Below are 16,622 nucleotides of genomic sequence, written 5' to 3' on the forward strand. Positions count from 1 at the left end.
TTACTCTAGCTGCATGAATTGTGTCCAGTTGGCTGACCTTATTTGGCAGCCCATTTTTATAGATAAGCAAAGAAACCCAACCCTTTAATTTCACCATAAATTTTTTAAAAACCAGTCCGCTCTTATGAGCCTCCAGTGAGGACAGATTCCAACAGGGATATTCACACGTTAGAAGTCCACTGTTGGAGCTGGAGACTTTTCAAAAGTACAAAAGGCAATACCCATGTTTCACTGGAAGGAATTTTATTATTTCCTTATCAACGCTTAACTCAGATGTCTAAACTGGGAACCTTGGTGCCTTACATATACAGGAGACGCGAGCTTATCCAAAGCAGCGCTTTTTCCTCTCTCCATCAATTAGAGCCTGGATCCTACCCCAGAAATAACCCCTGCAATATGAGAGCCCACAAGTCAGGCAGGCACCCAGCTAAACAAATTAGCATATCCCAGCTAAACTGCAGTACCTGTCAACATGTACCCTGCTAGTCCATGGCAAAGGAAAGGTAATTGAGCTTAACTTAAACCTTTCTTCTCATCAGCTAGATTCACACACATTTCCTTGCATTTGTCTGAGGTTATGACCCATGCAGTCACCGCATCTCATCTGACACATGGTTACTCATTAAGTGGCAATAACTTGATCATGCACCTGCAGCCTTAACACCAACATCTTTGTTGTTGTTCAATCCAGCATAAACAATAAGAAAAGTAACAAAGGAAAAGATCTTGTTGCTAGCAGGCAAGGGAAGAAAGAGTCAGAGCTGTCAGTTTGTTGAGCTGTGGAATTAAATAAGCAAGACTCCATGAACTGCTACTTTTTCCTCTCTTCTTCTACCAAGAAAAAAAATCATTAGTTCTGCAAGAGTCATGAGTTAATTGCAGATAAATTGATAGAGTTTGTACAAGAACTAGAGGTCAAAATTAATTAAATTTGACTCGTCCTGAAGAAATCAAAGCTGTTGTTGCATTTCCGTGGATGTGAGGGTGCAGAGCCCTTCCCACCCTCCTTCCACAAGACCCCCAGAGCCTGCCATGCACCCAGCAGCTGCAGGGTGTGCAACCTGAGCTCCTGGGGCACAAACACCAGGGAGAGGAACTGCTGCAGCAGCAGCAGCTGCAAGGAGCCCAAGCCCCATGGTGAGGTCCCCAGGTGCTGGTGGTGGTGTTCATTTCACCAGCTGAGGGCAGAGGATGTGAGCAGGGCTTGTGTACAACCAAGTCAGTGTTTAAAGCAAAAGCTGGAAGTGGCACAGTGTTTGTCCCCAGCCAGATAAGCAGCAGTCCAGGCAAGTGGGCTTTGTGGAGCAGCAGCTGGGAGGACACAGCTGTGGGAGAGCCTGATGCATGGCTGGGGCAAATACCTGAGTGCGAGATAAGAGCTGGAGCAGCACAGGTAGGCCCTGGAGACCCATGCCTGTAGCAACCAGGGCTGCAGGCCTGATAGAATAAAGCCATGAAAAATCAGAAATAGGAGCAGAGGTTTTCCTCTCTCCCCATCAGACTTCTTGCCAGCAGAGGCAAATGTTGGAAAATGGACACAATCAGCCACGTCCATCCCAGCTACATTTGTGAATGCGGAGGCATGCCCAACATGAGCAAGGCACAGCTCTTCCCTGCTGCAGCCGCTGGGAAACTGAAGTGATAAAGAATGTTTCCCCTCAGATAAAATCAAAGCTCGTACATAATTTACCTAAGAGCTAAGTGCCTTTCTTTGGCAGTCTTGCAAAAATAAAAAAAGTGCCTTGTATAACCGCCTGATGCGGAACTGAAAAGGCTCCTCACACTATTTTTTTATTTAGATATGGAGAGAACAACTTTTTATTACGACATAAAATGTTTATCACCTTTGTTAAAAAAAAAAAAACTCTTCCTTGGAAATAATATAAAAACCTCTCTGGAAGGAAGGAAGGTCCTAAGATGGCTGTGACTTGACTTGGGTGGGCTCCTGCCAGCACCCTCCCCTGAGCAGGGCCAGCATGCGTCATCCTGACCAGTTAACTCCAGTTACCCACCAGTCTGCTCCTCCTCACCTCCCATCTTCCCTCTCTGTGTAACAAGCTCCAAATAAACGTGCACACAAGGCACCACACAATAAAGCCATAAGATTTCAATATGGAGCAACAGTTTGTTAAAATTCAATAATAGAGCTGTCAAATCTGCTTTGTACATTCAAATGATGTGCTGAACAAATGCTTTTAATCTTTAAAGGTCACGTTGAAAGCAATGTTCCCTACACCCTTTCACATCCCTTCTGACACATCACCCCCCTCAAGCCTCCTGGAGATGTTTATTGTGTCACCGTTAAGCTGGATGTTTGGTATGGAACAGGGGAAGTGGCTTGTTTCGATTTTAGTTTAAATATTTAGACACAATTTACATCTAATTAACATGCTCATCACAGTTTGTTACAAAAACACATACACAGAGCCTGCAATGGCTTTGTTAAAGTGTCATATCCAAGACAATGCTGGTACGATGTGACAGCTTGCCTCCTCTCACCTCAAAATTGCAACAATTCTGCTGGAGAAGGCTGGTTTCACCCGATGTGCAGATCATCTCCCCTGTCTCTCAGAGGAAAGCGTCTTTGGAAAATTCTTGAAGTGCCCAAATGCTGAGATGGAGACTCAAACATTCCAAGGCGAACCCACCCCAAAAAATGTATTGGATGTCATAAGCAGAGAAACACCGCTAACGAAGATACACTGATCTGAAAGCACGTTTTGCCACTGTAACCTATAACATCTCCACCTGTGAAGCGATCCGTATCAGAAAGATGCTTTTAACCCACTGTAAACATTACATAAAGGAGCTGCTAAAGTCACCTAACAGAAAAAGAAAGACTCAAGAAAAAGAAAGGCTCACCTAAGCATCGCAGCCTGTGCGGCAGCCCCGGCTGTACTCAGCTCAGAGCTTTACACTTCCAGACTGGTAAGTGTAGATGCAAAATCCAGTATGGAAAAGTCTGATTATTTACTCCTCTGGAACCACTGCACATGGACAGGAGTAGTCCAAGCATAACAGGCATGCAGAAATAATGGCATTTAGCATGTCCTGATTATCATTTTGTGATTCATATTTTTTCCTTGCTTCTCTACTTATGTTTGGAAGTAAAAAGGCAATTGCATATTATTCGCACCACAAGAATATCCCCCATCATATACATGCAAAAGGAATGTACTTGAGCTGAATTAACATAAACCTAGTTGGGGAAGAAAGGCAGTAAGAAGTATAAATAGCATCAGCTCTACCTGCCAGTATTGACAACACATTGACTGCTCTGTGGGAAGCCAGCAGCAGCCTCTAGCACCTGTTCCAACTCGCTCATGCTACGCACAAAGGGGTGGAAGAGCTGAAACCAAGTCTTCTGGGAGTCTCAGCTGCTTTCTAGCCCATCTTTCTCTTTGGTCATCTGTCAGTCTCCCTCTCTGGCCTTATTAGTCTGTCCAGTTGACTTCAGGTGCAAAGTGAGCTGCCTAGGGAAATAAACCTAAAATTGATATATACGTTTCAAAAACCAGGAGACAAAAGGGACTTATCTTCAAAACTATCTTTCATGCTTAGCTATCTTTAATGCTTGAAAAGGAAAAAAAAAGAATATGTATGAAAAGACCTAAGGACAGCAAGAAAGATGATTAAAAAGTGTCCATTGAAGTGTGTCCAAATCAGAGAACAATCTGGCGAGCATCAGGAAGGGAACAGGGGCCATGGTTCACCCCAGACACAAAACATTCCCACTCCCTGGCTCTCACAAAGGGCCTGAGAAGTAATAAGGCATTTTCTCAGTTTGGAGAATGGTTTCCAACACAATACACTTCTATAATAGATGGAAGATGTAAAGCTAATCAGATAAGACATATTCATAGAAATCAAACATGAGGAAGCTGCCACCTTGACAGACTTTTCTATTGGTAATTTCTTGACCTTTTTTTTCCTTGCAGAGGATTTTGCTCCCTCACATTCACTTTCAACGGACCATGCTCTTGTTTTGAAGCACTGCACTTGGCTCCTGGATGGTTTTGGTGATGGGAAACAAGTGGGGAGCTTTGTGAGGCTGAGATCACAAGTCCGGGGAACAATGAAGGGCAAAGTGGCTTGCACAAAACTTCTGCAGCAAGCTATTCCTAGTTTTGTTCCTTTTCAAGGGCCTATCTTCCTTCAGGTGAATATTAATAAAACATGAAAAAAGGAGTTGGTGCTGAGGAGCTTGCAGACTGATTATGTTAATCGATATGTACTCAGGATATCTTCACGGAACAAGATCCACAGCCAGTGTAAATCATCACAACTCCGTAGAAAGTCCATTCTGATAGAGTTTGTCATCCCAGCAGCTAAAATTAGAAAAGATCACCGCCAGGGGAATGTCTGGCCAAATCTGGTCTCACTTCCAATTTAAGTGAGCTCCCAGAAATCTTCTTTGCTCTGGGAAGTGGCTGGAGAGGGAGATATGTCACCTCATCAGACAAGAGGAGAAAAAAGAGCAGTTCCAGAAAGCGTGGATAGAATCAGATCCCAGAGCAGGACACGCTGGAGAGACGGGTAATGCATTAGGAGGAGGTAGAGTGGGTTGAAGAGCAAGACCCATGCCATCAATCCTGAGAGGTGAGGTTGATACCTACACTGACACCACCAAAATGCACCCCATTTATCTTGCACGCCCTGCAGCCTGCCTGTGAGCAGCCTCGCTCCGGCCAGAAGCGAGAGAAGGAGAAGCAGGGGGGAGCGTCTCAGCACCCTGTTCCTGGGTACAGCACCCTGACAGCAGGGAATAAGGTCCAGGCTGGATGCATTTAGCCACAGCTATTTCATCTCACTGAGATGGGGTCAAGGCCTTTTTGAAGGAGGATCATTTCAGAGACAACGACCTGCATGGCTCCATTACAGCTCCATTTAGAGCACAGCAAACACAGGTTGCCCACGTCACCCCGATAAAGGCTCGATGATTTTCCTGGCCTAAACACAGTGCAGAACTTGGAAGTATACTTGACATTGAAAGTTGCCTAAACAGGCATTATCCAGTATCTGGCTGTGCTTTTTTCTCCCCCCTACCTCAAGTGTTTGCCACTGAGAGTGAAGTGCAAGAAAACAGCAGACGTCTCGACAGCTAAATCTGCAGCGGTACCAGCGCTGACATCGTGCCAAGAAGTTGGAGAGAGTCAGGAGTTTTGTCACATATCAAGCTCCAGTGATCAGCATTCAGGATGAAAAGCCTGTACCTCGCCTTGGGCTGCCTGTCTGCAACATCAAACTTGAATATTTTTTGGTGCTCTTCATTTTGGCTCAATGAACTCGCTCACTTTTAATGGCAGAGTTAATTGTCTAATTGTGAAAATGACTGTACCCGTCTATTAAGCAATATCCTTTATGAAAAAATCTGTTTGTCAGAGTGAATGTCCCCACTCTTCACACAGCAGGTGTTAATTTGTTTTGTGTGAATAGGTAGATAGCTCCTTAAGTACCTAGGTATGCATTAGGAGCTCGCTTTTATTTGACTGCTGCCTTTCCCAGCGCTGGAGATGACAGATGTTCTCCAGGCAAGGCAAACACAGCCCTCCCTGCTGCTCCCAACCACTGCTTCCCTCATCTTTATTAATTAGACTCCTTGCAACACCTCTGCAAAGTAGGGCAGAGTTTTATCCCCATTTCACAAATTGGGAATAAAGGTGCTATGAAATAAAATAATTTGCATGAGATCCCACAGGAGGCTGGTGGCAGGACACAAGACCTTCAGGAAGATGCTGTGACCACAAGGCAGGGCTTTGGGGAACCATACCCTGATCCCTGCAAGGGAGGGACACTGATGGTGAAGTTTGCTCTTTCCCTGGCTCTGGCTAGCCCCATTGGTGTTTCTGGCCCCGTGCAACAAGGTCAGAAGAGAAGCAGACACCTCAGCCTCCCCTAGAGGGACTGGGTCCTACCCCACTCCTTGCAGGCGCACTGCTGGCCTTTAGATCAGTGGTCAGCAGCAAAGCAGGATCTGGGCACAGCCCCTGCCCTCCTCAGCTCCCACAGCAGTGCTGCGACACCCCCTGAATGGAAAGGGACCGAGCAAGGGCTCACCAGCCCTGCCAAGCCTGGAACCCATCCTAGCGGCCACAGCTAACACGGAGTAAATGCCCTATAAATAATCAAAGGGGAAGAATCATTAGCCAGCCATCTTGTAATAATAATTTTAAATGAATGTGTAATTTATAGAGAATAATTATGAGACAAGGCCCTTTAACCATAATGAATGTGCTCAGATAATGCTGGCTCCTGTAGGCTCAGACCTGCCTGGGGGAAGCCTGTTTTCCTCTGGAATAAGAGACCAAATCCCATTCATAGTTGATGGTGCATGGAAAATAACGAGGCCAGGTGTCCAGGAGCCTAGAGCTCACCAGCATCTTTAGCAAGGGTACTTGAGGCAGAAGGTTATAAGCTTACATCAGGTGAAATTCCTTTGTTTGCCTGTGCTGCACCCATGCGAGCTCCTACCTGCAGCCAGTGATTTCTCTGGGCACAGCAGCGGCTCTTGCATCGAGCTACATCCCAGAGGCAGACTACCTAATGAATCCTAATGGAGCCAGTGAAAGAAGGAACAGAGGACCTCTGTCTCATGCAACAGCTGTCGTATCATTGTTCACAGTGGCCAGCAGCTTGCCTTGATGCTGGCAAGAGGAAAACTATTCCAGACTTAATCTTCCATTTCTGAGCTACTTTCCTGAAGTCAGGCTAATAACCTGACTCCCAGCCTGGCCAGTTTGGAAGCAGCAGCTGCTGCTGCGGAGTGTAGCAACTCCCCATGGAAATGCCCAGCTCAGGCATTTCCCCAGCATCTAATCTGCCAGGAAGTTTTCCTTTTTCTATCTTCTGTTGCACATTTCTTCCCTTCTGCTCCCAATGGAGAGCTAAGGATAGCAAGGCTGAGGCCAAACATAACACCAGGCTTTCCCAGATAATAAACAAGTCTGCGGAGTCTCAAAGCAGCAGGGATCAGCTCATCCCAGAGACATTTGGGAAGTGAATGCATTGGACAATTGAGCAACAGTAATAACACCACCAAGTGCTATTGGAGCTCCCATGCAACAGGAACTCAAAAAACTGATTCCTGCTTACCTATAGCCAACATAGGAATGACACAGCTCTCCTCCCATCAGCAGCATCCAAGCAGTTACGGGATGGGACTGGGAAGAGAATTTCCAACAGCTACCTATGCCATAACACACGTCTTTGCAGGCTTCAGACGAAACCCCATGACAAGAGCAGATAGCTAACCCTAATCTGCATTTAAGCTGCACTGGGAGTCCGAGTCAGAGCCCAGGGGCATGAGCTGGGTGAAAACCATCCCCCTCCATCCCTTAACCAGCAGCCACCAGTCCCACTCCACACCAACATGCGAACAGCATTGATGGTCAAGCAGTCACACTGTGAACTTGAACTCCAAATTAAGGTGATAATACTGGCAACCATCGCCTTATTCTCCCCCGCATGCAGCTCAGAACTCATCACAATCAGTCAGGCAGCCTCACATCCATCAGCTCTGCAGATAGGCTTCGAGGCTGCCCCTTCACAACGTGGAGTGGTTGAGCAATGACGGTGTTTGAGCTTTCATCATGCTAACAAGTATCAATAATGATGCATCAAGCTAAACACACGCAGCCACTTATCAGAACACTGCTATTGCAGCACAGCTCAGCAGGAGCAATTTTATTAGCGGAGATAGCGCTGCAGCATTATTTTCCTCATCAAGCCAAGACCCCAAATCTGACAGCACCATTTGTTAGTTTTACTGCCAAGGCACCAAGTTCACCAGCACAGCCTCCATCAAAGCCTGCACAAGGTACTTGTACTTGGGAGCCACTGTAATGGCTCCGTGATACATCAGCCAAGCTTGCTGGAGTATGGATGGGTTGCTGGTAGTACAGATAACGGATGTCAGGGAAGAGAGGTGAGAACCATACGGATAATATGTTAAGAACACAAGGGCACAATTGCTCACCTAATTTACTCCCTGCTGTGGCAGTGATTGCTCCTGCAAATTGGCTGCTCAAACAGAAAATAGGCAATTTTGTCAACATGCCTTTGCAAGGTCTTGACGAGGTGTAATTGTCTTTTTTCCCCCTCAGTCACTTCCAAGGCACCCTTTAGCAAAATATCCCAGCCCCTTACTTGGGCTGCCACATTCTCAGGGTGCAAAACCCCCTGTACTGTAAACTGGAAGTGCAGTCCAACACATCTCAGTGCCAAGGGCTTAGGATAAGGGCAAGGAGAAAAAAAGAATCCTCCCCAGCTTTGGGGTGGAGCATCAAAGGGAGAATTTCAAGGGTGAGAGAATCTGGCTGCTGCTGGGCTGACCACAGCCGGTTATGGCAGCAGTCAGGGGTCAAAGCACAGGCTGCCAGCTCCCGGGGGAGGCTGCAGGGTTTGCTGTGGGCAGATTTAGCAGCGGGGTAGAGCTCGCTGTGACTTATAATAGCCAGTTCCGCATCAGAGAGATCACAGGGAGACCAGCACTGAAAAAGAAATTTATTTGAAGTGGTCCTACAAAGAGGCAGCAAGGAACTTTCAGCTGTTTGAGTGGGTCAAGAGTGAGCTGAAATCTGAGAAAAAGTGCAGGCACAGATCCCGGAGCTCTGCCTCGCAGGATCTTGGTGTTGCAAGCACACTGACAGCTCCTGAGACACCCCGAGCAGCGTGGTCGCTTGCAGCACCCTGTCACTCCCCCTGCTCTGAAGGGAGTGCTTTTCCAGCCTAGTTCAGAGTACAGCGGACAGTAACACAAATCAGAGGGCTGGAAAACATTCCCAGCTATGCAGCGCAGGCTCTCTGGCAACCTTTCTGCAGGGGAATTCCTTCGCCTATTTCTGAGAGGCTTGGAGATCTCGGTGCTCCAGCTCCTGCCCAGCTCACCTCCTGCCAAGCACTAACTGAACGCCCCTTAGCAAGCCAGATGCCTGCAGGCTTTCAGTTGCAGATGAAGAGGATCTGGAGTATTGCTTTACTGGAGGGCTACCCCAGAGCACACGTACATAATAAAACACGGGAAGGAAGCACCTTTTCTCCTGTAGCTTGGCTCACGCCCCCTCTACGCTAACAGCCGCCCACTGCTCAGCCCTGCTCTGGTTTTCTCTGACACCCCAGCAAGCAGTGTGGAGGACAAATCCACAGAGGCATGAGGATGCCACCACAGGAACTGAGAGGCCCTTATATTTGTTTACTGAACTGAATAATCCATATCACTGGATTAACCGGTCCCTCTCCATTCTAAGCAGATTTTCCCTGTCCACTGCCCTTTGTCTGACTGGACTTCTACTCACTGGTCTTTTTAAAGACACCCTGACGCCCAAACTTAGTTTATGAACATGATCTGACATCTTCACTTTTTTTTTCCCCCCCTTTAGAAGCTGCTTACTGTGAAAGCCCAGCTAGGAAACTTACAGGAGCACTTAGTGTTGCTGCACATAACTGGCACACGTGCTGCATTCCCACCTTGCTGCCCTGCCTGCTACTGACGATGGAGCTCTGCTCTTTCATTGCTTTCATTTCACCATGGAGATGTTGATGTACAGCTACTGTGCTCTTATCTTCCATGCGGCTGCAACCCCAACAAGTTCTTGGACCTCCCTCAGAGGGTTTCCCACCCCAGCATCTCACCAGGTGAGGAATAACCTCTGTGTGGTGATACCTGCCAGGAGAAGGACATGGGAGCCCCAGCAGGCTCAGGCCGTGCTCCCACAGCTCCTCCAGCCCAGATGGGGCCAGGAGGCCACTCATCAGTTGGTGCTTGAACAAGAGGGGCTGAGGGAGTTGTGTTTCATAGGTGCCTGGAGATGACAAAGCCCCTGACAGCATCCCGTGTGACAAGAACTCCCTGCAGCCCTGGGATGGCAGGCTCGCTTGATTAATGAGGTAGCTAATAAGTAGTGTCACTGGGACTGAGACACGCTCTGCGCTCCAAGCCTCACAGCAATGTCCTAGGCACGAACACCCAGCAGATCCATGGTGACACAGGCTGAACTGAAGTTAGATTTATAGCCAAGTTTCTAAGAAAATATACTCCACTCCACTGTCCCACACTTTAGTTGGACTGAAATGACTTATTTTTTCCTTCAATTCATACAACTGTCAAGAAAGCCATCAGAGCCATGAGGCTATACTAGTGCCCCACAGAGAGAGCTTGGCGCTGACCACCATAAGCATGGAAAACCTCATTCCTCCTTTGAAGTAGCCTTCAGATATGTAAAAAGCTATCACATCTACTCTGTCTTCTCTCCTCTAGACTAAACAAGCACGTAGCACTCAATCTCCCCTCATACTTTCCAGTCCTCTGAGCATTCCTGTAGCTCTCCCCCATTAATCAGGTGAGTGTGGCCATGCAGACACCAGAAGTGCTGACCAGCATGGAAGGATAAGCCCATACCTCTCCAAATCTGCTTCTGGCCTCTGTATCATCACCTGGCTGCCTCACAGGGCACAGGAGCTGCTGCAGCCCCACCACTCCCCTGCTGCCCCGTCACTCCTTCCCCTTCTGGCAATTAGACACTTTTCTCTGCTAAAATCCCTCCACATTTTCTCCCAAAGCATCCTCCAGTTCACCCACAAAGAAGCAAACTGGTTGGGCTGGCGTGGCCTGTTCCTGATGAATCTATGTGAGCTTGTTTGAGCAGGAAGCAGTTTTCTTGCCTTTATCCATACTGTGAACCCCCAAGGCAAAAAAAAAAAAACCTGCGGGCACCCACTCGTGCCATTTCATGTGTAGGCACTACGGGAACATAATCAGCCTTATAATAAAAAATGTAGGTTAGTCTGAACTTGGACACTGTAGTTAGCTTGCCTGGAAAAGGACAGACTTATAGAGGAAACGTGCCAGTAACTGGACTTTCAAGTTGTTAAAAAGTAAAAATATATTCTTTAATTTAGGGCCAACATGACCTGGCAATTAGTCATAGGATAGGCTCCATCTCAATTAAGACAAACAGCCCAGCGTAATGGAAATGGTAATGGGACCAACAGGAGCAACCTGAGTTATGGTCTCAATTTTCTCCATGCCTGATGGATTTAAAATAAGTTCAGAGAAGGTCAAGTGGTTGACTTTTCATTTGCTGATCTCACACAAAGTTTTTCTATCCATTTCTCTCTCCTTGTGAACTGTCTCTGGCCTCTTGTCAGCACTGTTCAGTCTCCCAGGCCTAAGCTCCCCCAGCTGCATCTGTGCTGTGGAGGAGATCCAAAACTGAACCCAGGAGGGGGGAAACCTGAAAACGTTCTGAGCACACTCCATGGAGGCATCATTTCCCATTCACCTTGCAGGAGATCTTCCACACAGTGTTTCTCCCTTCACCATTTCACATTTATCAGCTCAGATTCCAAAGGGGAGCAAAAAGCAAAGCCCAGCCCTTGCAGATCTCTTCCCTGACCACCCGGCACAAAGCAAAACAAGTGGCAGGGTCTGAGGCCACCTCAGTTCACCCAAGACCACAAGGGCTGGCAGCAGAAGTGACCATTCAGCTTGTCTACAAGGTGGCAGACCACGTGCAGGGCAGCACAGTGCAGGCACAGGGATAGCAGCAATGGCAATCCTCAGTTTAGATGTGGCAGAGACAAACCCGAAGTGCTGGTGTGCTTACTCACCACAGAGAGTTTGAAGATGTAATGGAAATAATGCAATTAAACCCAAGAATCTGAAATTAGACCTATATCCCCAAAGAACACCGATTTCTCACAACTCCAGCTGGAATTTCATTATCCCAGCCAACCTCTTCCTTGTGCCAAGACAGCTCAGAGATTTTCCTCCCACAGCACCCCCGCCTTGCCTGGGCTGTTCCCTGTGCTCTCCCTCCACTGCTGAGAGATGCTGGTAGGAACAGCACGTTGGCATCTTTGCAGCAAGATCCCCAAAGAAGTCTCCCAAAGAAGGGTGAGATGAGGCTGGAGAAAAAGCAGCCATCAACTGCTTCAGCATGCTTCTGTGAAGCCTCGATAAGAAAGGGACTTGTCCCCCCCAAAGGGCTCGAGAAATCAGCACTCCAGTCCCACTCTATCATGAGATCTTAAAAAATACGAACAGAACATCCAAACATCCAAAGTAGACTTTGGATGAGGGCACCTCCTGCTCTCAACCTTCCCCCGTACCTTGCAGGGTGGCCCATCTCCTTTTTATCAGAGAGGCCGGGAAAGCGGTGCAGCCTCCTTGTCGTAGGGACCGTGCCAGGGATGAAGGCGCCCTGTGCCATTCTTTGCTAGAGGACACCCACAAGCACGAACGCCTCTAAAGGCTGGAGGAGACCGGGACAAGAGCAGCAAGAAGCCAGGAGGAGCGCCATGTCAGGCTCCATCCCTTTTTAACCTCCCGGATCCCTGCAGCCCCGCCAGCGGCTGAGCGAGGCAGCAGTGCCACCCGGCGGCTGCAGCCCCCACCCCGGGGCACATCAGCCCGGAGCCCCCCGGCGCAGCTCGGCAATTCCCCCCCGAGCCGGCTGCTGAATGCTGCAGGGCCGCCAGTACCGCTACTTGGGCAGTAGCACGGGTGCAGGCAGGCGTTATTGCAATAACTTTGGGTTCTCCAACACAGCCGCTCGTTGCCTGCACGGCATCCCCTCACGTTGCGTAATTAAATTTAGGGCAGCATTTTAAGGCAGCAGTGCTAAGCCGTCTCCCCACTGCAGCTTGGCAAGGCCATGTTTCAGGCACTGTACAGGTTGCTCATCGCTCAGAAGAAAAAACAGTGGCTGGAGAGCAGAATTAGACAAGCTCAGAAGAGAGCAAGGGACCCATTTTCACCAGGGCACTCAGCCCATGGAAGAGGCTGCCCAAAGAAGTCATGGGTTCTGCTGCTGCGACCTGGATGCAAAGACCTGCACTGAGCTCAGGACAGGGCTCACATCTCATGCTATATAGCCCACATGACACAGAGCAGCCTAGATGATGTAACAGTCCTTTCAGACATTAAAATTGATTAATCTTCGCTGATGGTTATTTCTGCTGTTTCTTTTTAATCACTTCATTGCATTACTCTGCCTTAAAGCCTTGCTCCCCTGGCCTGTGACTCATCAGCTCCCTGGTTGGGGAAGGTGCTCCTTCCCTCTCCCATCTCAGGCAACCATCACAAGACCTTGTCTTACACCAGCCAGCAGACCCATCGGGCTCCCAGTTCGTACCATGGCCAAGGAAGCTGCACCAAGCGGAGACCACCACAGATCCAGGGCGCAGCAAGACCTTCCCTTCCACTTGCTCCTTTGCAGAGACATTGGAAACAACATACGGAAACAGAGAAGAGCTTTTGACAAAGCCCATACACACAAAACAGATGTGTTTCTGTGGACACTTAGCTGAACGCCAGCTGTGACCTGACACCTCTGGCCTGGACTCATCATCCTATAGCATGAATGCCATGTTCACTGGGGGCAGAGCTGCCTCTTCATCCTTTGCACAACAGGATCTTTGTTCACCAGTGCTGTGTCTCAGGTGCCGTTGCTCTAAAACAGCAAGAGAACTTGCTGAAAATCAGCCCCAAATAACACAGAAGCCCTTGATGTCTCCTCTCAGCACAGTTGCCTGCTCCCCACAGGTGCTGGCAACCCCTCATGGAGAAGGTTCCTCCTCCTCCACCCACAAGATGTGCACATGGGGACAGCTCTCTCCTAATGGCCAGGCAGGGATGCAGTCATCCCTGAAAAGCATCTTTCAGTTTAAATCTGTATCACTAGCTGAGTGCTTATTTTTAATACAGTGGCTGTGAAACGCACGGGAAGTGGAGGTCAGCAAGAGCAGCTCACCAGATGAGCATCAGTTACCTTTTGGCAGGCCTGGACCAAGAACTCATCCCAGCCACAAGCAGGCTTCAGTGCTGCTACTGCAGATGCCCAGAGGCAGAGACCCTTCCCCTGGAACAAACCAAGCCCCAGGGCAGCCCCCCTGTCCCAGATCATGTTCCCTAGCGCTCAGTTTGTGTAGTCTCACTTAAGAGGAAGAGCTGTTTGTTCATATGTCCTTCCTTCCCCCCAGCAAAGGTGCTCTCACCCTGACCTTGCTTTGTCTGGAAGGCAATTACAAAGGCTACAGAAGTTACAAATTTAATTCTTTATTTAGAACTGGCATTCCACGATCAATAACAAATTCCTCCCCCCATTTCAAAAGAAAGTAAACAGTGTAGGAAACAATGTAAATACACCCCTAAAACATGCAGTTAGATAACAAGTGCCCTCCCATGCATCTTCAGTAAGGGAAAAGAAAGCTCCAGAAGACTGTCAGTGCAGTTTCAGCCCAGATTAACTCCCACAAATGGTGAAATCAGCTCGTGTTTTATCAGTAGCCAGCAAACATCGTATCATTTAGCAGCCACAGACATATCCTTCACATCATTCAACAGCCTGGAAATTCATAAGGAAACTGGCTCCTCTTGTGTCCTCCATGCAAAGCACGACAGCCTTTTCATCCGCCCTGATTTCTTTAGTTGCAAAGCATGCTGTCCCACAGGGCACTGAAAAAAAGCTCAATGTGCTACCCAACAAGACAGGTCTGTGCTGAATCTGGGCAAGAGCAGCACCCCAGAGGAGCTCTGTACACACACACAGCATCCTCACTACCAGGTGAGAAGGGCTAGTGGATTGTGTGGATCAAGCCAGCAGTTTTCTTGATGCCATTGAATTACAAAATAAAATCAGGCACATTAGGCCAACAGTCTCAGGAGCTATTAATTCCTGAAGAAAGCATAATGAATCTAATAAAATCAGATCTTCCCATTCCCAGAGGATGAATGCGACTTGTATACAAGACCAACTGCCACAGTCCCATTTAATTGCATCATGTAGGCTTGGGGCTGAGAGTAGCAAGTAGTTTGTTTCAGGGATTGTTAGCAGAAAACAATCTGTTTGCTCATGTAATATTGGTTTTGAGCCAGCCACTGAGTGGGCATTTGTAATAATGAGGTGACCACAAGGAGCACAAAATAGGGTCTCTGGGACTGATGGATTTGTTTTGAAACCAGAGTGAGACCAACCATTTGCACACATGACTTGCTTCAACCCACCTACCTGCTACCACAGCATTTGGAAACAAGTGGTTAAATCCATCAGCAGAGCTCAGTCCCGTGGGAGAAGGCCCCAGCTACATCCCTGAGCCCCCCAGAGCTGTAAGAGGTCTCCTCATGTCCCACTTGAGTTTGCATTGCCCTGATTTTCTCTGAAATGGGCACGACAAGAACATGAGACAGGAAGGAATCTCTTGAGGTAAGCATGTGGTACAACAGCTCCTGTGACTGCTGGCCTCAGATCCAAATGGCTTTAATTTGTCCCCACCCACAGTGGCTGTAAAGGCTTAAAAGGCAGAAGAGCACTGAAATCTGCAGCTGGGAGAGACAGGAGCACTGGCAAGACAGTTAATTCTTCACACATTCCTGCTTGTTTTGTCCTCAGCTCCAACATCAAAGCATCTTTTTGTTCTGGGAAAATTTTAAAAAATCCTGCCTCTGAGAATTTCAGTTCAGGAGTTTTGGTTTTTTAAAAGGTTTCCTGCCAAAATCTTTCTACCTGATGGAGTTTACAATGCCACAGACAATGCTGCATGCTGAGTTCCCAAGGCTTTAACTGAACCAGTGAATATTTGTTTGAAAATGAAGACTTGACAGTGCCCCACTTAAAAAGATCAATACAGTAGATGTCAGCACACAATGCTGGCTCTGCTCTCCTGGAGATTTCCCTCTGCCTACCTTCCTTCACACTTAATTGTAGCCCCGAAGATCCTTTCCTATTTAGATGAGAGCACTTCTCTGATGCAAGGGGAGGCTGCTATTAGATATCTGCTTATTTACTGGTTTGTAGGGATGAACAGAAGCGACCAGAGATGACAGGATGAAATAATTTCTGACTGATGAGGACCACGAAGCAAGTCCTTCTGACCCTCCTGTGCAGGGAAGGACTGCTGCCGAGATGGAGACCTGGAGGCTTGCACAGCCTACATGGTGAGCGCAAGCAGAAAATCATTTTCAAAAACCGGGAAGGGAAAAAGCTGATATTTAGCTGTATGGCCCTCTACAAGATTGAGATTCTCAAATAATACTTTGAAGACTTGTGGAAAAAATTTTCTACTGAAGTTTTAGTTTTGTCCCTAAGTGAGCTTTCAACCCCAGAATGTCTTAGTAAAAGGCCTTTTACCAGCATCACGCAAGGATAAGGAAGCTTCTGTACCTTCCCCTCTGTGCAGCCTGGCTCTTTAAACACAACCTAGTCCCAGATCATTTCCCATATGCTGAAAACAGATTCTCTCCTGAAGGCTCAAGAACTTGCTTCTAAAATAAATTCTTTCAAGAAGAGACTAAAATCCCAGTTTCCCTCCTCCTTACTTCCCTATGCTTTGTGACACCTGTGTGACAGTGCCATGGCAAAGAGCAGCCCACAAGGGTGCCCACACACCCCCCAGGCTCCCCCCAACCATCCCTGGCTGAAGGTCTGCAAGGTGGATGACAAGGGAGTCCTGCTCATATCAAAAGGCAGCCCATCTGCTAAGCTGATGCACACTGATTTCAAGCAAGCTGAGTCAACAAGGACAGGTGCTGAAAGAAAAATTTTCATCTCTATAACAATGAGCAAATAATTAGCAATCTATAAACCCAATAAAAATCGCCATTACAGTCCACAGGGGCAATGTGC

The 16,622-nt window shown here is 47.7% G+C and overlaps 1 protein-coding gene across 5 annotated transcripts in view; it reads right to left on the minus strand.

The window, feature by feature from the left end:
- Nucleotides 1-16,622, minus strand: part of LOC308182633 (uncharacterized protein) — a 172,799-nt gene that overhangs the window by 143,391 nt on the left and 12,786 nt on the right. The window contains exon 2 of one of the 5 annotated variants that reach the window (XR_013941961.1): nucleotides 12,109-15,927. The exons of the other annotated variants lie outside the window; for them this stretch is intronic. The gene's annotated coding sequence lies outside the window, so the exon portion shown is untranslated. The remainder of the gene's footprint in view (nucleotides 1-12,108; nucleotides 15,928-16,622) is intronic. 5 annotated transcript variants of the gene reach the window in all.

This window comes from Anser brachyrhynchus (assembly GCF_964034855.1).
Source record: "Anser brachyrhynchus genome assembly, chromosome: 25".
Lineage (NCBI taxonomy): Eukaryota > Metazoa > Chordata > Aves > Anseriformes > Anatidae > Anser > Anser brachyrhynchus.